Source organism: Leucoraja erinacea, chromosome 33 (genome assembly GCF_028641065.1).
Source record: "Leucoraja erinacea ecotype New England chromosome 33, Leri_hhj_1, whole genome shotgun sequence".
Classification (NCBI taxonomy): domain Eukaryota; kingdom Metazoa; phylum Chordata; class Chondrichthyes; order Rajiformes; family Rajidae; genus Leucoraja; species Leucoraja erinaceus.
In genome coordinates, this window is record NC_073409.1 from 16,508,486 (window position 1) to 16,527,886 (window position 19,401).

General features: G+C 42.7%; 1 protein-coding gene across 1 annotated transcript in view; it reads left to right on the plus strand.

Annotated features, from left to right (window-relative positions):
* Positions 1-11,372, plus strand: part of LOC129712757 (kelch-like protein 25) — a 30,668-nt gene extending 19,296 nt beyond the window's left edge. The window contains exons 3-4 of the mRNA XM_055661464.1: positions 3,362-3,401; positions 10,839-11,372. The gene's annotated coding sequence lies outside the window, so the exon portion shown is untranslated. The remainder of the gene's footprint in view (positions 1-3,361; positions 3,402-10,838) is intronic.
* The last annotated feature ends 8,029 nt before the right edge of the window (positions 11,373-19,401 follow it).

Genomic DNA, 19,401 nt, shown 5'->3' on the forward strand with positions numbered 1-19,401 from the left:
AGTTTAGTTAGGGGTAGAGGTTGTCCAGAATTTAATCTAACCTATAATCTAAGATCTCCGCAAATACCTTGAAATTTATGAATTAAGTATTTCCTTGGCTAACTCTTCAACTTCTCCAACACCAGCAAACTCCACGACCAAGAAGGACTAAGCATATGGAAGCATAGTCACTAGCATCATGTAAAACACCACCCTACTATGCATATGTGTTTGAACTTTATCTTTGAAGGTCCTGGTGTAATTTATGTACAATTGTCCCCAACTAGCAGTGATAGGTTTCTCCAGCAACCTTATCAATCTGAAGACACAAACTAGTGGGTCAGAACGTGGATAGGTGTCTTTTAGGTCGGGACCCATCTTCAAGTTCTTATCAGCATCGGTTTGGTCATGTACTGATGCAGTGAAACGCTTTGTTTTGCGTACTATCCAGAAAAGTCATGCCCTACATGAGAACAATCAAGGCAGAATAATTGCAGTTACTGGGGCACCTCGCAAAAAGTCGCCTTCTCTAGTACCATGATTCATTTTTGTGTCCTGTGTGTGACCATCAGGATCGGGCAGTGACAAACTAGCATCTGCACTTCCTTTATGTATAATGAAATCTTTACTTGCAGTAGCATAACCGACCTGTAAACACAATACTTCATAGACAGTGTAATAAAACAAAGTCCTTAGGGCAACCGTGATAGTTCGTAGTTTAGTTGAACACTTGCATTGAGAAGCAGGTAGGGTGGGTCTTGAGCGAAGTGGGGGCTGGGCAATCAGTGGGGAACACCCCTGATGACACTGTAAACTGCAGGTGCTGAAATGTTGAGCAAATGCTGCAGCAACTCGGGTTCAGACAGGATCAGTGGAGGGAATGGACAAAGGGTTAGTAGAATAATATCTCTGGCTATTTAAATTCTCTATCCCCCAGTCATTCAGACCTACCACCAGACTTCTTAGAATAAGGGGGAGGTCATTTAGGACCGAGGTGAGAAAAAACTTTTTCACCCAGAGAGTTGTGAATTTATGGAATTCCCTCCAACAGAGGGCAATGGGGGCCAAGTCACTGGATGGATTTAAGAGAGAGTTAGATAGAGCTGTAGGGGCTAGTGGAGTCAAGGGATATGAGGAGAAGGCAGGCACGGGTTATTGATAGGGGACGATCAGCCATGATCACAATGAATGGCGGTGCTGGCTCAATGGGCCGAATGGCCTCCCCTGCATCTATTTTCTATGTTTCTATGTTTCTGCACTTTTGCAATGAGGCCCAAAGCGAGCTCAAGGAACAACATTACATGCCTGTGAAGCATCTCAGAACATTTTTAAGTGCTGTGTAGATGGAAGATGTTGTTAGAATCTAAGCCTAGGACACAGCCCTATCATCAGTGTCTGACTCTGAGATGTTTTTGCAACAGGTTCCAAAAAACCCTGTAATCAGTTTTTGCTGTTTATGGAACACAATGATTACACTTAAAACATAAGCACAACAAAAAAAAACTTGCAGATGACAGGAAAACTATCCTTGTAATTGTGAGGTAATGTATTTGGGGGAATCTTTCTGACTGTATCAGCATTGCTCATTTTTGCCTGTCATCCATCAGTCTGAAGAAGAGTTTTGTCCCGAAACGTTGCCTATTTCCTTCACTCCATAGATGCTGCTGCACCCGCTGAGTTTCTCCAGCATTTTTGTGTACCTTCGATTTTCCAGCATCTGCAGTTCCTTCTTAAACACATCCATCCGTCTGTGATTTGTGGCTCAGCTTTTCTCTCCCCATTAGTATGGTGTGGTCTCCAGGGAGCCCTGCTATTAACTACACACAGACAAAGAAACGCACAGTGCTGGAGTAACTCAGCGAGTCATGCAGCATCTCTGGGGAACATGGGTAGGTGACGTTTCTGAGGAAAGGTATTCACCTGAATCGTCACCTATCCATGTACTCCAGAGAGGCTGCCTGAGTTACTCCAACTCTGTCTTTTTTTGTAAACCAGCATCTGCAGTTCCTTGCGTTTTCAGACAAAGAAAAAATCTGCATCTAACGGCCACATTTACACATTTTATGTCACCGACAAAAGATATTCCCTGCTCCACCGCCCTCCCAGGTATCTTTGTGTTCTTATTGTACCTCCCCAAATGCATTGTCTCACCATTCACGAGACTGAATTTGTTTCGTCCACCCAACAAATAAGTCTAACATGACATGAGGACCAGAAGGCAGGCAGGGGTACATGGAAATTAAATGCGACCCCAGAGAACATTGAGGAACTAAAGAGGGACTACGGAGTTTGGAGAACCCTCTTTGACTCCCCAATACACTGGTGGATAGCATCCAAGGAGAACATCGAGGTTTTTCACCCCCAAAGCTGTTCAGAGAGCAAGACAGGATCAGAGGGAATTGTGCCAACTCCAGACAGTTTTGTAGTAACTACTTGCGGTTGAGGGCAGAGGATGTGAGCCAGGAACTCCGTGGTGAAGTGCTGACAACCTGCGTTCTTTGTCTCTGAACTGCACTTTCAGGACAATTCAATAAATAAATAATTGGATGCTCAACCATGTAGCTTGGTTCATCACAATATCAATCCATCAAACTTTCCCTGATTATTGACAGGTTCAGATTGCTATTTCCACAATTCCGTGACTTCTTCCTTTTTCCAAATATTTTCCATTGCTAATATTTTAGAGGACTTTAACAGTAATGTTTGTTTCTAATTATGTGAAGAAAAATCGTGATATATGCTCAGAGCTCTACTACAATATTTGTGAAAAAGAACTCTTTGAAACAAAGAAAAATATGTAGGTAATGCTAATTGTTGGGAAATAGGTCCTGGATATACCAGTTACATGAATCTTTTTGTGACAAAATATCACAACCACATTGTTCTCGAGCTAAAGGTTTAGTGTTTGCATACATATAATTTTAACAAGTCACAAACTTGAAATATTAAGTATTGAAATCTAAAGTATATGAAAGTTTAACACTGGAGAACATCTGCAAATAGAATAGTTATGTTAATGTTTTTCTACATGAAGTACGAGTTTCAGGTATTAACAGCAATGATCTCAGATCAGGTTCATCCTTGCTCTTTACCATGCAATGAAGAATGTTAAACTCTTCCTTGATCCTTTGGCAGATTAGAGGCCCTTTAAACTATTATTATGTAGGAAAGAATTGCAGATGCTGGTTAAATCAAAGGTCGACACACAATGCTGGAGTAACTCAGCGGGACAGGCAGCATCTCTAGAGAGAAGGAATGGGTGATGTTTCGGGTTGAGACCCTCCTTATTATGTTGGATTAATTTGTTTTTCTTATCTTTGTAATGTTTTCTGTTTCTTAATGTACTATATTCTCAACCAAAATCTGGCATCTCCTTTTTCAGAGACGCATCAACAACAATTTAGAATGGGCCAAGCAATCATGTGAGTATCCCGATAGTTTATATTGTAAATATCCCATTTTCTGCTCCGAAAAGAGTTTGTTCGAACATGTGCCAGACGACGCACAGCTCGCTGTTGGCTTCCGTTGTCGTCCAACATGTTGACAGAATAGGTTACCCGACGCGTCACAGAGTGCATCTTGTCGTTGTTTCCGGGGATCGCCACGAGAAGGCTTCTGTCATGATCCCTCCGAAAAGAGTAATACGTGATTTACTGGCACAGGGCATGACGACAACCTTGAGACCCGACAAACATCCTGGGCCTCCTCCATTGTCAGAGTGAGGTCCAGCGCAAATTGAAGGAACAGCAACTCATATTTCGCTTGGGGGAACTTACACTCCAATGGTATGAACACTGACTTCTCTAACATCAAGTAACCCTTGCTTTCCTCTCTCTATCCCCTCCCCCTTCCTAGTTCTCCGACCAGTCTAACTGTCTGACTACATTTTATCTCTGTTAGCTTTGTTGCGACCTTCTCCCAACTAACAATGATCTATTCTTCATTTTCTTTGATCTCCATTCCCATTGTCCTGTTTTCACACCTTAAACTTTCTTACCTATACACTATATGTGGTAGATAACTCCTCCCACTCCCCTGACATCAGTCTGAAGATATCTCGCTATCACCCTCCCCCTCTTAAGTTTATTACCTAATTTATACTCTAGAGGCTCATTATGTTTTCTTTTTGTGCAATAATGTCAGTTATACTGATGAAACTAATGATCCTTGGTTAGGAAGGGCACAATATTAGCCACGGTTCCCATTCACTGTTCTGTTCCTACTGCTAAAAAATGGTTTATGTGCCGGTGTTGGAGAATGATGTTGGTTCTGTTGGAGAATTGGTGAATGGCTGGCACATGAGTAGTGGTCACAACCAAAGATCAGCTCCATGATCTTTGGTCACAACCAAATTATTAAAGGAATTCTAGTGTCTGTGGAGACCCTCACTAGATGAGCAATTCATTCTGGTAATAAACAGTGCAGAAGGGAATTGATTTTGCTTATTGGGATCAAATATACACAGAAAACGGCTTGACTCCAAATTTATGGCTCTAAGCTTGTGTCCATTCACATTTTAAATTGAAGAGGGGTTAATTACATTAGCTTTAAATATGAAAGAGGCTGACAGCTGTAATTTCTACATAGTGAAACCAAAATGTATAAAAATGGCCTTTATTAAAACCTGACAATGTGCACTTTAACCACATGTGATTTCTTTTCTATTACAAATCTCAAATTGTGGAGTACAGAGGCAAATAAATAAATGATAGGTCTTTGTCCCAAACATTATGGGGGGCATTGTATGATAGAATTTATAGTTAGAAACTTAACAGAACAATGCCTCTGGCATTTGTTCATACCTACTAAAAACTCAAAGGGTAGTACTCTGTCTATTATAAGAAATTACTAGCTAATTAGATTAGCCTCAAGTTTCAAAAAGGAATTAAAAGCAATTGTTTATTGTCTCTAAACTGTGAACATTTCCAAAGTGCCTCTTATTAGTTTGCAACTGACTATATCTAGACTAATTTTGCAGCCTTAGTACGAGTTATGTTCTATAGATAAGCGTGGCTAATGCATTTGTGGGTTTAGTTAAGTAAATGGCTACAATGACATCAGGAGAACTGTGCTTTCATAACCATATATATTGATCCAGCAGCATTTTTAAAATAAAATACCAAACATTTCCATGGTATTTTACAAAAGGCAAGGTAAGAAGAGAAACAAAAACACAGTAATAATAATAATAATAAATTTTATTTATGGGCGCCTTTCAAGAGTCTCAAGGACACCTAGTACATAGGGGAGATATGGGGGACCATGCAAAAATGTAGGTAGTGGAGGAGTTTATGGAATTAATAAGAGATAGGGCGGTGCAAGGGTGGAGTTGCTGCTTGGGTAGCTTACACCCCAACGGTATGAACATTGACTTCTCTAACTTCAAATAGCCCTTGCTTTCCCTCTCTCTCCATCCCCTCCCCTTTCCCAGTTCCCCCACCAGTCTTACTGTCTCCGACCATATTCTATCTCTGTCCCACTCACTCCCCTGACATCAGTCTGAAGAAGGGTCTTGACCCGAAACATCACCCATTCCTTCTCTCCAGAGATGCTGCCTGCCTGCTGAGTTACTCCAGCATTTTGTGTCTACCTTCGATTTAAACCAGCATCTGCAGTTCTTTCCAATACAATAGGTAGAGCATTATGAACGATAGAGTGAAGAATATAGTTCACAGCATTGTAGCATAACTTCCAGAGAAAATGTCCAATGTCTGCAATGAGGTAGGTTGGAGAATTGGGACTCTATCCTATCTCATGGAAGGTCCATTCAGAAGCCTCAAATCAGAGGGGAAGAATCTGTTCCAGAGTTTGGTGGTACGATCCTCTGCCCGACAGGAGTGGGGAGAAGGAGGTTTGACAGGGTGTGAAAGGACTTTATTGATGTTTACCGCTTTCCTGAGGCGGCATGAAGTATAGATGGAGTCAACAGTGGGGGGGTAATCTGGTCTGTGTGATTGTCTAGGCTACATCAATACTCTGCAATGTCTTGTGGTCTTGGGCAGAGCTGTTTCCAAACCAAACTGTGATGCAACTCGACAGTATACTTTCTATGGATTGTCAGCATTAATTGTGTTGCTTTTTTAATCCCATCATCTTCAAAGTTATGACTGTTGCTATGCAATGCTAAAATGTAAACCAATTTATCACCTAGATTCACAAAACTCCCATTGAGTTGATCTTGCACAATCCTGGCACTGTGATGTTGCTATGTTTGTGTTGTTAAGCCAGGAAAGTTTACTGTGGTTCTGTTAACAATCCCATTCAGGTAACCTTCCCCTTTTTTCTGAAAAGGCTCCTTTGTTACTTTTTGTCATCTGTTCACTCGCTTTCCGAAGAGAAACGGAAATGGCATTGTTTGAATCCTAAGCAAGGTGAAAGATAATATCCTTGAGAGATGCAATTAAATGTCCTAACTACCTTTTTAAAGAATGACTGATTATGACAGGAAGGGAGGAGCATTGGCATTTTCTCAGTTCACTAACAGAAGTAGGTTAGACCTCTGTACACAAGAGAAACTCCTTACTTTCTTCTCTGTTACATGTGACCGTTATACTGACCCCCTCCTTATAACAATTTATTTATTGGGAGGTACATAAAATTCTGACTTAAACTGTTAAAAGTATAAAGGGACTGCAAATACCCAACAAGCAACAATCTTGTAAGTGGTTCTCCTATATACCAGGAAATATTCTTTGCCTAACAGTAGGCAGTGAAGAATGCAAATGGTATATTGGCCTTCATTTTAGTTAGTTAAATTTGGCTCTTAGGGCTAAGGGGATATGAGAAAAAAGCCGGAATGGGGTATTGATTTTGGATGATCAGCCATGATCATATTGAATGGCGGTGCTGGCTTGAATGGCCTACTCCTGCACCTATTTTCTATGTTTCATAGGACTTGAGTATAGGAGCAAGGAGGTCCTATTACAGTTGTACAGAACATAGAATATAGAACAGTATACTGATCGTCCAAAATCAGTACCCCGTTCCTGCTTTCTCCCCATTGCCTTGATTCCATTAGCCCCAAGAGCAGTATCTAACTCTCTTGTAAACATCCAGTGAATTGTCCTCCACTGTCTTCTGTGGCAGAGAATTCCACAGATTCACAACTCTTTGGGTGAAAAAGATTTTCCTCATCTCAGTCCTAAATGGCCTACCCCTTATTCTTACATTGCGACCCATGGTTCTGGACTCCCCCAATGTTGGGAACATTTTTCCTGCATCTAGTCTGTGTATTCCCTTAAGCATTTGATATGTTTCTATAAGATCTCTCATCCTCCTAAATTCCAGTGAATATAAGCCCAGTCGCTCCATTCTTTCATCATATGTCAGTCCTGCCATCCCAGGAATCAACCTGGTGAACCTATGCTCCACTTCCTCAATAGCAAGAATGCCCTTCCTCAAATTAGAAGACCGAAACTGCACACTATACTCCAGGTGTGGTCTCTCCTTTACACTGGTTATCCCCCCCCCCCCTCTCTACTCTTCCTGGTGCCCACTCAATGCCAACAGTACCAACCCATACATCCCCCTCAAACTGCCACGTTCCTCCCATAGTTTGTCTGTTGCACCAGATTTTGAAATCTGCAGTCTCTTGTGTCTCCTCTGATTTTTCTGCTGCTAATTAGTCAGTTGTAGACATTTATTAACTGTATGGAACTTGCAGGACTAGGCTATACTACGAGAGGAAATATGTTGTGATTTTTTTTTAAGAATAAGTTGCCATACATTAGAGCAGTGATTCCCAACCTGGGACCATGGCAAATTTCAGGAGGGGGCACAGAAAAAAATGGGGATTTAGGGGGCCACAGGTTCAATGAAGGGGGTCACTTTTTTTCTGCTAATAATGTCAGGGGGGGCACAGAATATCAGGATTTCTTAATACCCTCTGATTTTAAAACTCAGCGGCCTTTGGAGATCACAAAGATAGCATGGAGAATAGTTCTGGCCCTAAACAGCTTCGAAACTCCAATGACGACACTGGTAATTTGCCTGTGCTTGACTTTGGCAACAGCAAAACTTAGACAAATCCAGTGCTATAATGTATGAACACCATTCGGTGCCTGACCACTGTTACTAAAAGGGTATAGAAATCCTTGAGAAAGAGCAAATCGAGGGAGTCCAAAGGAGATTCACCAGGCTAATTCCTGGGACTAAAAGGTTGTCCAATCTGAAAAAACTAGAATCGCGAGGACACAATATTTTCTGGAAAGATTTAACAGGCTTGCTTTTAATGATCCTTTCACTTGTTATTCTGATTGTTTTTCCATTTTATTTCATCCTGAACTATCTTCAACGTGTGAATGTAGCAGTTTCCTCCCAGGAAAGTACTTGGATTTACACCCCTTTTCCCAGACAAATATAACCCGTGCTTTGAAAACCTTGGTTTTATGTGGAAAGAGGTGAAATGTGAATAATTATTTGGGTGCCCAGAACTTTGAGTTTTTCCCTGGTTTCTTTTTCTTGAGCTTCCTTTTAGCAGATAGATTAATGTTGTCAGGGATTGGAACTAAGCCTGAGCCCGTCATGTATGCCCCAGAGGGACAGGTTGTTGGACAGCAATCAAAGGAACATGGTCAACTCAGCTGCTGTGTCCTTTGGCAAATGTTTTTTTTAAACTGAACTTCTGTCATGCAATCTATATGAATATGGAGGCATATTAAGGCAATATATTTTCCCTTTGTCAATATGTGCAGGATTTTTCTAAAGTCGCAGTTCCCTTTAGCAAAAGAAAGGGATAAAATGGCTACTGTTCAGAAAGCAGGTGCAGGAGTTGGCCACTCAAGTCTGTCCTGCCATTCAATAAGACCATGGCTGATCTATGCTGGCCTTTTGCGCTATTTCTCTATAACCATCAAACTTTTTGATCTTAAAAATATTTGTCTCCACTTTAAGTGAGCTAGACTCCACAACCTTTAGGCAAACAACTCCAGAGATTCACCATCCTCAGAAGAAATTTCCACTTGTCAAAGTTTTTTAATTGGCCATTTATTTTGCAGCTACATTCTCTTGCGTTTCTACCGTTAAAGAAAAGATTTTAACCTTTACCCTCTGAGGCCCTTGTAGAATTTTCCAGGGTGCTCCTAGTCAACCAAATAGACTACAAGGAATACAAGGACTAACAAGCCTATCTTGATCAGACAACCCCCCTCTTCCCAGGAATTAACCTGGTGGTTCTCCTCTGGGGTCCTTCAGTGCTACTTTATCCTTCAGTAAGGGAACAGAAGGTTCCACTTTCAAATGTGTGACGTCAGCCATACAAACCGAAACGTCACCGATTCCTTTTACTCCAGAGATGCTGTCTGGCCCACTGAGTTACTCCAGCTTTCTGTTTAAACCCGCATCTGCAGTTCCTTCCCACACCAACTGATTTGATTTATCCAGGAACGATGAAGATGATGGTGAAGAATATAATAAATCAGAGCGATTAGGGATATTTTAATGAACCAAATGCCGCTAAAGTGAATTGTGAAAACTTTTGAATGGATGTGTACATTTTAGTAAATGTTTTTCACCTTTTCGCTCTTACTAAATAGTAAGGAAAAAATGTTTGGTCAGCTATTGTACCTTAAGCACTTTGTATAGTATTGCATCATCTGTATAAAGTAAAAGCAATTTGAGCGCCCAGGAGCGGAAAAGACTACAAAATGTAGTAGACAATGCCCAGTCCATCATCGGCTCTGACCTCCCTACCATCAAGCGGATCTATCGCAGTCAGTGCCTCAAAAAGGCTGGCAGCATCATCAAGGACCCACACCATCCTGGCCACACACTCATCTCACCACTACCTTCAGGTAGAAGGTACATGAGCCTGAAGACTGCATCGTCCAGGTTCAGGAATAGCTACTTCCCCACAGCCATCAGGCTATTAAACTCAACTCAAACAAAACTCTGAACATTAATAGACTATTATCTGTTTATTTGCACTTTATCTGTTTGTTTATTCATGTGTGTATATATTTATATAATGGTATATGGACACACTGATCTGTTCTGTATTCATGCCTACTATATTCTGTTGTGCTGAAGCAAAGCAAGAATTTCATTGTCCTATCTGGGACACATGATATTAAACTATCTTGAATCCCTCTAGAATCTTAAAAGGCGCTGGCCGATACAAGTCCAGGAGAACTATGTGCATTGTGTGCAGCACTTTACCTTGTCGATTCCGTTACTCCCACTAACCCTGGCACCCTTTGCTTCCTTTAATAATTTTTATCATAAAAGGTAAATCTAAAGATGCTTGCTCTATATTAGAAACTGGGTAGACGATTACCACAGCACCAATGTGTGTGTGAAGAATCTCACACATGTTCCATTCCCCCACCCTCATGTGACACTAGGCATAATAATAATAATAATAATAATAATCTTATTTATATAGCACATTTTTAGTCAACTTGCATTGACCCCAAAGTGCTTCACATAATTACATTACATTTACACACAGGCAAAGGTGGGTGAAGTGTCTTGCCCCAAGGACACAACGACAGTATGCACTCCAAGCGGGATTTGAACCGGCTACCTTCCGGTCGCCAGCCGAACACTTCGCCCATTGTGCCATCTGTCGTCCCACATGAGGCACTAGGTCTCGACCCGAAACGTCACCTATTCCTTCGCTCCATAGATGCTGCCTCACCCGCTGAGTTTCTCCAGCATTTTTGTCTACCCATGAATCCATAAATCATATCTGATTAGCAATTGTTTTTTAAATGGTTTGAACACAGCGGTGGGTATACTAAATACTGATGACAATACTGAACTATTGGTTTTTAAAACAAAGCTCTTTATTTTGCTTTTGCCACAAAGCAAATAATATGTTTATAATCACATTTTACAAAGTGGTTCTGCTTGATCTGCAGGAAACTTCACATCAAGCTGTTGGCACCTGTCCCACCTATGATCTTGGACAAGGCCTTCACTTGGCCCACAAGACCAACAGAGCAGAAGGCTGCAAAAACTGTCATTTTAATCGGGACTGAGACGGATGTGACTTTAAGCATGTGGGAAAAGATGAAGAGAATGAAGCAGAGAGAGAGACACTGGGTGAAGTGTGATGGTTGCAGTGGAACCTTAGAACTTGGCGCAGCCCCAACGACGGGTGATTGTGTAAGGTTTCTCCGAGACTTCTGCAAAACTAGTTACAGATAAAGCAGCACAGTTTCTTTGTGAAACTACTGTTCATTTGCACTGAGCCCCCTTTTTAAAGAAGCCTAATTTTTTTGTATTTTTTTTTAAATAAGGAGAAGAACGATATGTCTCCAACAGATAGCATGGCAAGTTACTTTAAACTATTTCAGGAAAAGAATTGTGCACCATTTTTATGAAACATTGTTAGTTAGTATGTTGGAAATAGAAACAGTTGAACTTTTAAATAAAAAAGTTTCTGATTTTCATTTCTGTGACTGCGTTATTAAATTATTTTGTACCAAGTTTAAAGGGTCCCGATCTGAAATGTCAACTGTCCCTACCCTCCACAGATGCTGCCTGAGCCACTGAGTTACTCCAGCACTTTGTGTTTTTCTCTAATTCAAGGCTTGAAAAGAGAAAATGAAGATGTCTAGGGTTACTTTACATAATAGACCAGACGATCAATAAATGAACAACTTCAATGCGTGCACTCAGTGCAATTCTTAGGTCAGCACTTCACTAGGTTGGAGCCCTTGGTCTGAGAGTGGGGACTGAGGTTTAGCCCCGTACCTGTCTAATGACGCTCTATTCCAAGATTTTTACTGCCCTATGGCAGTCTCGCCAACAGTCTGTCCTTTCGTCTTTTTTTTGTTATTTTCAAAGGAAAGTGGAGAGCTGCACCTTGTATGGTATATTTACTGTATCTTACCAGCAATTTCTACACTCAGTGGAAACTTGCACCATAGGAAGTGACCATTTCACTGAGGACTTGGCTCTCAGCTTTTGCTCCACAGAAATGCAAATGAATCATTTCAGAAACATGTTTATCTGCTTTTCAAACATTTGCATGAAATTTGATTCCACCTTTTAGATTTTTGTTTGAGGTCTAAACCCTCCAGGGAAAACAAAAATCCTAATTTCCCCTCTGGTTGCCTTTGCAAGTCAGAGCCATGATCTCTTGACTTCTTTGTTAAATCCATTTGTTTTAAAGTGCACCATCTGGATGTGTTGATGATTGAGCAGAGACAGTAAATCCAGCAATTAATCTTGAGTCACAGAAATTTCAGAAACTTGGTGGGGAGGGGGTGGGGTGACATCTCCACCTGTCAGTGTGCGAGCTGTGTCGTTGCAGGAACCCTGAAGGATGAAGCTTTCCCTTCGTGGCCGGCTGTTAACAGCTGGAGTGCTGACAATTCCCTCCATTCTTACCTATTCCTGCCCTTCAGATACTTGTCTTTATTTCAACAAATGATCAGTTTAAAACTTAATCGACAGGGAAGAAGGGTATGAAGAATGATGCAAAAAGCATAGAAGATAGAACAGGCCCTTCGATCCACAATGCTAGTGCCGAACATGTTGCCAAGTTAAACCAGCCTCTGCTGGCGTGATCTGCATGTATATCCATCCATTCCCCACATGTCCATGTGCCTATCTAAAAGCCTAAAACACCACTGTCGTACCTGCTGCAGGCAGCAGTTCCAAGCACCCACCAATCTTCATAAGTCATGGGAGCAAAATTAGGCCATTCGGCCCATCAAGTCTACTCTGCCATTCAATCATGGCTGATCTACCTTTCCCTCTCAACCCCATTCTCCTGCCTTCTCCCCATAACATTTGACATCCCTACTAATCAAGAATCTATCAATCTCTGCTTTAAAAAATACTCAATGACGGCCCCCACAGCAGTTTGTGGCAATGAATTCCACAGATTCACCACCCTCGGACCAAATACATTCTTTCTCATCTCCTTTCTAGAAGTACAAACTTTAATTCTGTGGGTGTGCCCTCTGGTCCTAGACTCTCCCACTAGTGGAAACGTTTCTCCATATCCATTCTATCACTATTTGGTAAGTTTCAATGAAGTGTCCTCTCATCCTTCACTCTAAACTGCAAGTACAGGTCCAAAATTATTTCTCCACTGTTTATCCTGGACATTTCAATGACTTATGAAAATGGTTCCTTGAGATTTTACCAACCTGCTAATATTCTTTGGTTCTACCCAGCATAGTGGATAATGTCTTCAAAAGAATGTCTAGCATGGATTACATTGCCGCACTCTCGACCTGCCGCTGCTTGGTTGTAACGAGCAGACAGAACTGCATGACCGTGCCCCATCAACCTTCATTAATGTAACTGCTTCAAAACTCATCGCAGATTGAATCTGAATGCTGCCATATAGACTTTATCCAGATTCAGCTGTCCTTCAGTGTAATAGTCAGTTGATTTGTAAGCCTGCGGCTGCCTGCTGTAAGTATATATATATATACTATCACTGGAAGAATAATCAAGTAAATGCACTTTGAGCAAAATGAAGACAAGCCCATCTGTCAGACAGAATTCTCATCACGTGCAATAAAACCACATGGCAGGGGCATCGTCTGCCTAAGGCACTGAAGGAAAGGAGGAATTTATAGATAATTCAATTACATTTTTTCAAAATCATTCAATAAGTAAGACTCTTTCGACTTTATATAAACTAATGCAGCAAAGCTTCACCAAGACAACATTTATAATTGGTTACTTTGTTTTGGCAATGTTGACTGAGGGAGACATTTTAGCACATTGGAACTTTTGTCAACCAGTCCCACTTGGCCGTCATTTACACGACAGGCCGGTAGTGACTGACGCCTGACAGTCGCACGACGGTTTTGCACGTCATCCTGCGTCCGCACAGCCGTCTGGAGCGCGTGACGTCATTTGAAGATAGACACAAAACGCAGGGGTAACTCAGCAGGACCGGTAGCATCTCTGGAGAGAAGGAATGGATGACGTTGCGGGTCAAGACTTTTCTTCAGTCTGAAGAAGGGTCTCGACCAGAAACGTCACCATATTGCTTCTCTTCAGAGATGCTGCCGGTCCCGCTGAGATACTCCAGCATTTTGTGTCTATCTCCAATCGTCTTGGCCCCGCTCTGGGAGTGGGAGTGGGGGCGGATCCGGACCGCAACGGCCGTGAGCCCCAGGCCTAGTTCGGCGATCGTTTGCCTGCTTCTGCTGCTGTCGGAGGTGAGACGTTGCGCCGCGCCAGGTTGTTCTACTTGGCCGTCTTTAACGCGGCAGGTCGGTGGCACGCGAAGATTTCATGCAAAACGAAATCCTGGAGTGCTGCGCGATTCCACACTCCTCCACGCCACTCCATGCGCCCGTCCCGCGCTACCCACACGCTACCAGGTCGCGTAAATGGCGGCAAATGACGGCCAAGTGGGACAGGCCCTTAAGGGATTATGAATATCCACTTGGATCACCACAATTTCTGTACAATGTCCCAGATTCAGATTAGTTTATTGTCATACACACCAGGACGCAATGAAGTTCACAGAGTACACTGTATACATGGAAATGATAGATAAATACAACAATACATGCGATGAATGAAAAACAGATGAGATATCGTACTTGGTCCAAAGCAAATATCAGTGCTGCACGTCAAACAATATTAGCATAGAAACAAAAGCTGAACTTCATAACATCTTAAGAAACAAGGATATCACCATAGTCTGTAAAAATCGTGTTAGCATGATAATGTTGTGGTCATCTTACTGAACTAGTAATGTGGATGTGATTAAGAAACTCAAGTTCAAACTCCACCTGACCAGAATAGAATTTAGTTTAGTAGAACTAAATAAATTGGGAATTTATTGTGTGTATCAATAAATACTATTTAGTGCTAGTATCAATAATGCCGGCATTGGAACCTCCCAGACTTAGACCATAAGACAGAGGAGTAGAATTAGGTCATTTGGCGTTGAGTTTGCTGCAACATTTAATCATGGCATCTATTCCTTCATCTCAACCCATTTTTCTGCCTGATCCCCATGACCTTTGATGCCCGTACTAATCAAGAACCTCCACAAAACGGCTGCTTTACTGATCTCCTTCAGAGAATGACATCTCCAATCTTGTCTGGCCATTTATATGATCCCAGACCCTCAGTAATATAATCCTTAGTGCCCATTGAAAGTGCAATATGAACGGGCCGTGTCAGCAAAAATAAAACAGCAATATCAAAAAAAAAAGAATGGACCTTTCCACAAGCAAAGCCCCACCGAAAGGAACATCGATAGAAAAAGGACTGGCTTGACATGTTTATAATTTCATGATATAAACAAGTGGTGAAAACCAGAGAAGGCTTTGAAATGTTGCTCTGATCAGCTACCACTGATAGCCCCAAAGATTAAATGCTACGTGACAGGAAATTAAGATGTGCCAGAGCAAGCACATGAGAACTATGAAAAATTGCACTGATGCTAACATTTGGTAACCATTCATGGTTCCAGTGGATATCTCATCCTCATCCACTAATGCACTGTAGCTGCAATTGCCACAAACTGCCAACAAATCTTTGATGGACTACCAAACAAAAATCTTCACTAACCTTGACAAGCAAGAGCAGCAGATGCGCAAGGACCATTGGGTTTCCTTTCAAGTCATCCAACATTACGGCAAGGACATATTTGTAGTCCTTCATCAAATATGGGTCAGAATTCTGATGTTCTCAACTTCATGTTCCAAGGCATTCATATCTCCAACAACCTCACCTGGTCTCTTCACAACAACGCGGTGATCAAGAAAGCATTTCAGTGTATTTACTTTGTTAAATATCTGAGAAGATTCAGCAGGTCCACAAAGATTCATCTACAATGGACTATGGAGAGTACTCTGACAGGATGCATCGCAGCCTTGTATGGCCACTGCTCTGGTGTTGATCGCCTGAACTTGCAGACAGTGGTGAACACAGCCCAGTCCATCACAGGCTCAGTACTTACATCCATCCAGTCTACATCAGGACGGCTGGAAGTATCATCAAAGGCAGGCACCCTGGCCATTCTCATTTCTTTTACTTTCTGGAAAAGATACAGTAGCTTGAACGCTTTGGTGGTTCAAGACTTAAGAACAGTTCCGGTTACGAAATATTTGTGTTCGGGATGCGGTAGGAAACTGGAGCACCCGAAGAAAACCCATGTGGTCACAGGGAGAACGTGCAAACTCCACACAGACAGTGCCCAAGGTCAGGACTGAACCCGGGTCTCTGGCGCTGTAAGGCAGCAGCTCCGCAGCATTGTGCGGCCTGAAGATGTCTCTATCCCGTAAATAATCAGTGCTCTTGATGATATTGAAAATAGGTCACTGAAATGGAAAGTACTCCGCTTCATTATTACAACACAAGCACAATAGTAACATCAAAGGGAAAAGTTGCTTGGAGGCTTGTTTGCCAGCTACACACAAGGATTTTGCTGATGCCAAGATCCAAGTGTTTTGTTTTTTCCAGTGTTCAAAACACCTGTTTGATAGCAAAAAATATAGCTCAAGGCTTGAAAGAAAGAGAAGATTATTGGTTGCTTTCTTCAAAGGCCCAAGGACATGTTTCAACCAGTGGGAGATGGCACCGTTTTACAGTCACTCGCTCTATGGATTGAAGGCTATTCTTTATAACACAGCACCAACTCAGTCTCGGCAGCTTTCAACCATGGAGTGCCGTTAATGCAGACAGGTAGCCCAAGGGGCATTGTTCAACAAACAATTGCACTGACCCACATAGGGAGCCTTTAAGGACAGACAATCAAAAGCTTGGTCGCCTTGAGAGCGTGTTTGAGAGGGGTAGGGAGGTGGAGAGGTTTAGGGAGAGAATTCTGAAGCATCGGGGCCGTGGCAGCTGAAGACATGGATGCCAATGGAGGGGTGATTATTAGGAGGGAAAATTGGAGGAACACAGTGATCTTGGAACATGTGGAGCGTAAATAGCAGAACCTCTTAACCTTCCCCTCCCACCTGCCCCATTGAGGACTTCTTGCCCCATTTGTGACTCTCACACTCAGAACTTAGAAGCAAGTCAACTTTGATTCAAGTGACCAACAGAGGGGAAGGGGGGGGGAGGGAGAGAGGGGGGGGGAGAGAGAGGGAGAGAGAGGGGGGGGGGGGGGGAGAGAGGGGGGGAGGGGGAGGGGGGGGGAGGGGGAGGGGGAGAGGGAGGGAGGAGGGAAGGGGGGGTGAGGGAGAGGGAGGGGGAGAGAGAGAGTACAAGTAGAAATGGAAAGGTGTGAGGTGTGAGGTGGAAAGATTTGCAAACCAACCAATTACAAATAAATCACATCTGACACCAATCACAAGGACCAGTAACTTGGCTGTGTAGGAAGGAACTGCAGATGCTGGTTTACACCGAAGGTAGACACAAAATGCTGGAGTAACGCAGCAGGACAGGCAGCATCTCTGAAGGGAAGGAATGGTAACGTTTCGGGTTGAGACTCTTCTTCAGACTGTCGGGGGAGAGGGAAACTAGAGATATGGAAGGGTACAAAGAACATGTAGGATATGTAAAGCATAGATCAAAGAAGAAATCGATCATTGCACAATCAAGGAAATGTACAATGGTTCATTGTTGGCTGAGGGGAAGGTAATAACGAGGCATACAAACAGTAAAGTCGATCAGCAGCAGTTTAACATGGGGGTCCTTGGTAAGGATGCACTTACAGAAGGTACCGAAGGGTGAGGGAGGCTTGAGAGAACACAAGAAAATGTAAATGCAGGAAAGCTCTGGAGCAAGGTGACGGACGGGGTTGGTTTAGCAGGAGTAGGCAGAGATTTGATAGCAATTTACAATTCTACATGTGCTTGAAGATATACAGCCCCATGTATATAAACTCATATACTTAACATGCAGATATGCATAATAGCATGTAGATCATTTATACAAGTACAGACTCACCCACGCACTCACACACAAACAAACACCAAAACACAAAGACTACAAAGAGATGAGAATTTCCCACCCAGGGATTTCATCTACAAAGAGCTGATCTTGATTTTGGAGAGAGAAGAAGTATTGATTTAGATTTATTCATCCCATGTTGTCTGCGAATTCACAGGAGACGAGAAAAGTTCAGAGGAAGAATAATAAATTATTCACAATCACTTGAAGTTGTGCCAACTCTGGGAAACGCATTCACTCAGTAATTAGGCCCCAGCGTTGTAGCACACTTTCAAGGTTGTGTGGGAGGCTGAGAGACTGGATTATGTTCTCAATCCTGCCTGAACGATTAGATAAAAGTATCCAATGTCGGCTGCAAGTGAAGTGATTTTAATTGATTCCCAAATGTCATTCTTATTCAGACACTTATAAGACATATTGGGAAGGGCGAGGAGAGCAGGGGGTGGATAATCTTTTCTTACTTGGCACATATACTAAAGGGAGAAAAAGCAACAAAATAGTTCAGAGATATAGTGTGGAAACAGGCCCTTCAGTTCACCCAGCGATCACCCGTACCCTAGTTCTATGTACTGTATCCCAGTCTTACATCCTATGCACTAGGGGCAATTTACCAAAGCCAATTAGCATAAAAACCTGCAAGTCTGTGGAATGTGGGAGGAAATCGAAGCACCTGGAGTAAACCCACGTGGTCACAGGGAATAGGAGAACATACAAACTCCATGCAGACAGCACCCGTAGTCAGGATTGAACCCAGATCTTTGGTGCTCTAAGGCTGTACTCTACCGCTGCGCCATTGTGCTCTTGCGATTTCTCTTTCCCAGTGTCCTGTTGCCTTCTGTAAGCATCCTGGAGTTGGACAAGATCTGCCATTATCTATATCTGGTCCTGTATCAATGATCATCTCAGCATGTCACTTGATTATTCCTCTCAATAAAATAAGTCAACATTAGCTCATCTCTTTGCTGTTGTTTGTGGTTCAGCTGGCAGCACACTTACCTCTGAATCAGAAGGTCACGGGTTCAAGTCCAGGGAGCTCCAAACTGCTCTACTGCTAACGTACATGGCTTGAGGTAGAACTCTTCAAAGGCCAGCCCTCTCAGTTCCCATAGGCTTGAGAGTGGCCCACTATCCAGTAAAGCAATGTCTGCAGAGAACACTTCCATCAGCCGAACTTTTCCTCAGATTATTTATGTGGTCTTGAGCCCAATGTTTAAATGTGCTCACAGTACGTTCTGGGGAATATGAGCGCCGCCATCCTCGTGGATGCTCTGAATGTCCTGAGGTCGACTGTGGAAGTTGCCCCCGGGCACGGAGGCTGAGCGGTGAGACGAGGGGAAGGTGCGTTGGTGGGTCAACGTGCCATAAGTTCACAAGTTTATAGGAGTAGAATTGGGCCATTCGGCCCATCGAGTCTACTCCGTCATTCAATCATGGCAGACCCATCCCATTTTCCTTCCTTCACCCCATAACCCTTGACACCCCAATGAAGGCTCTGCAGTAGCCTGGGGCATGAGCACTTCAGGCGCCGCTCCTAGAGGCTGAACATGCGGATCGGATGCAGTCTGCAACGGTGCAGTGGATGACATCGAC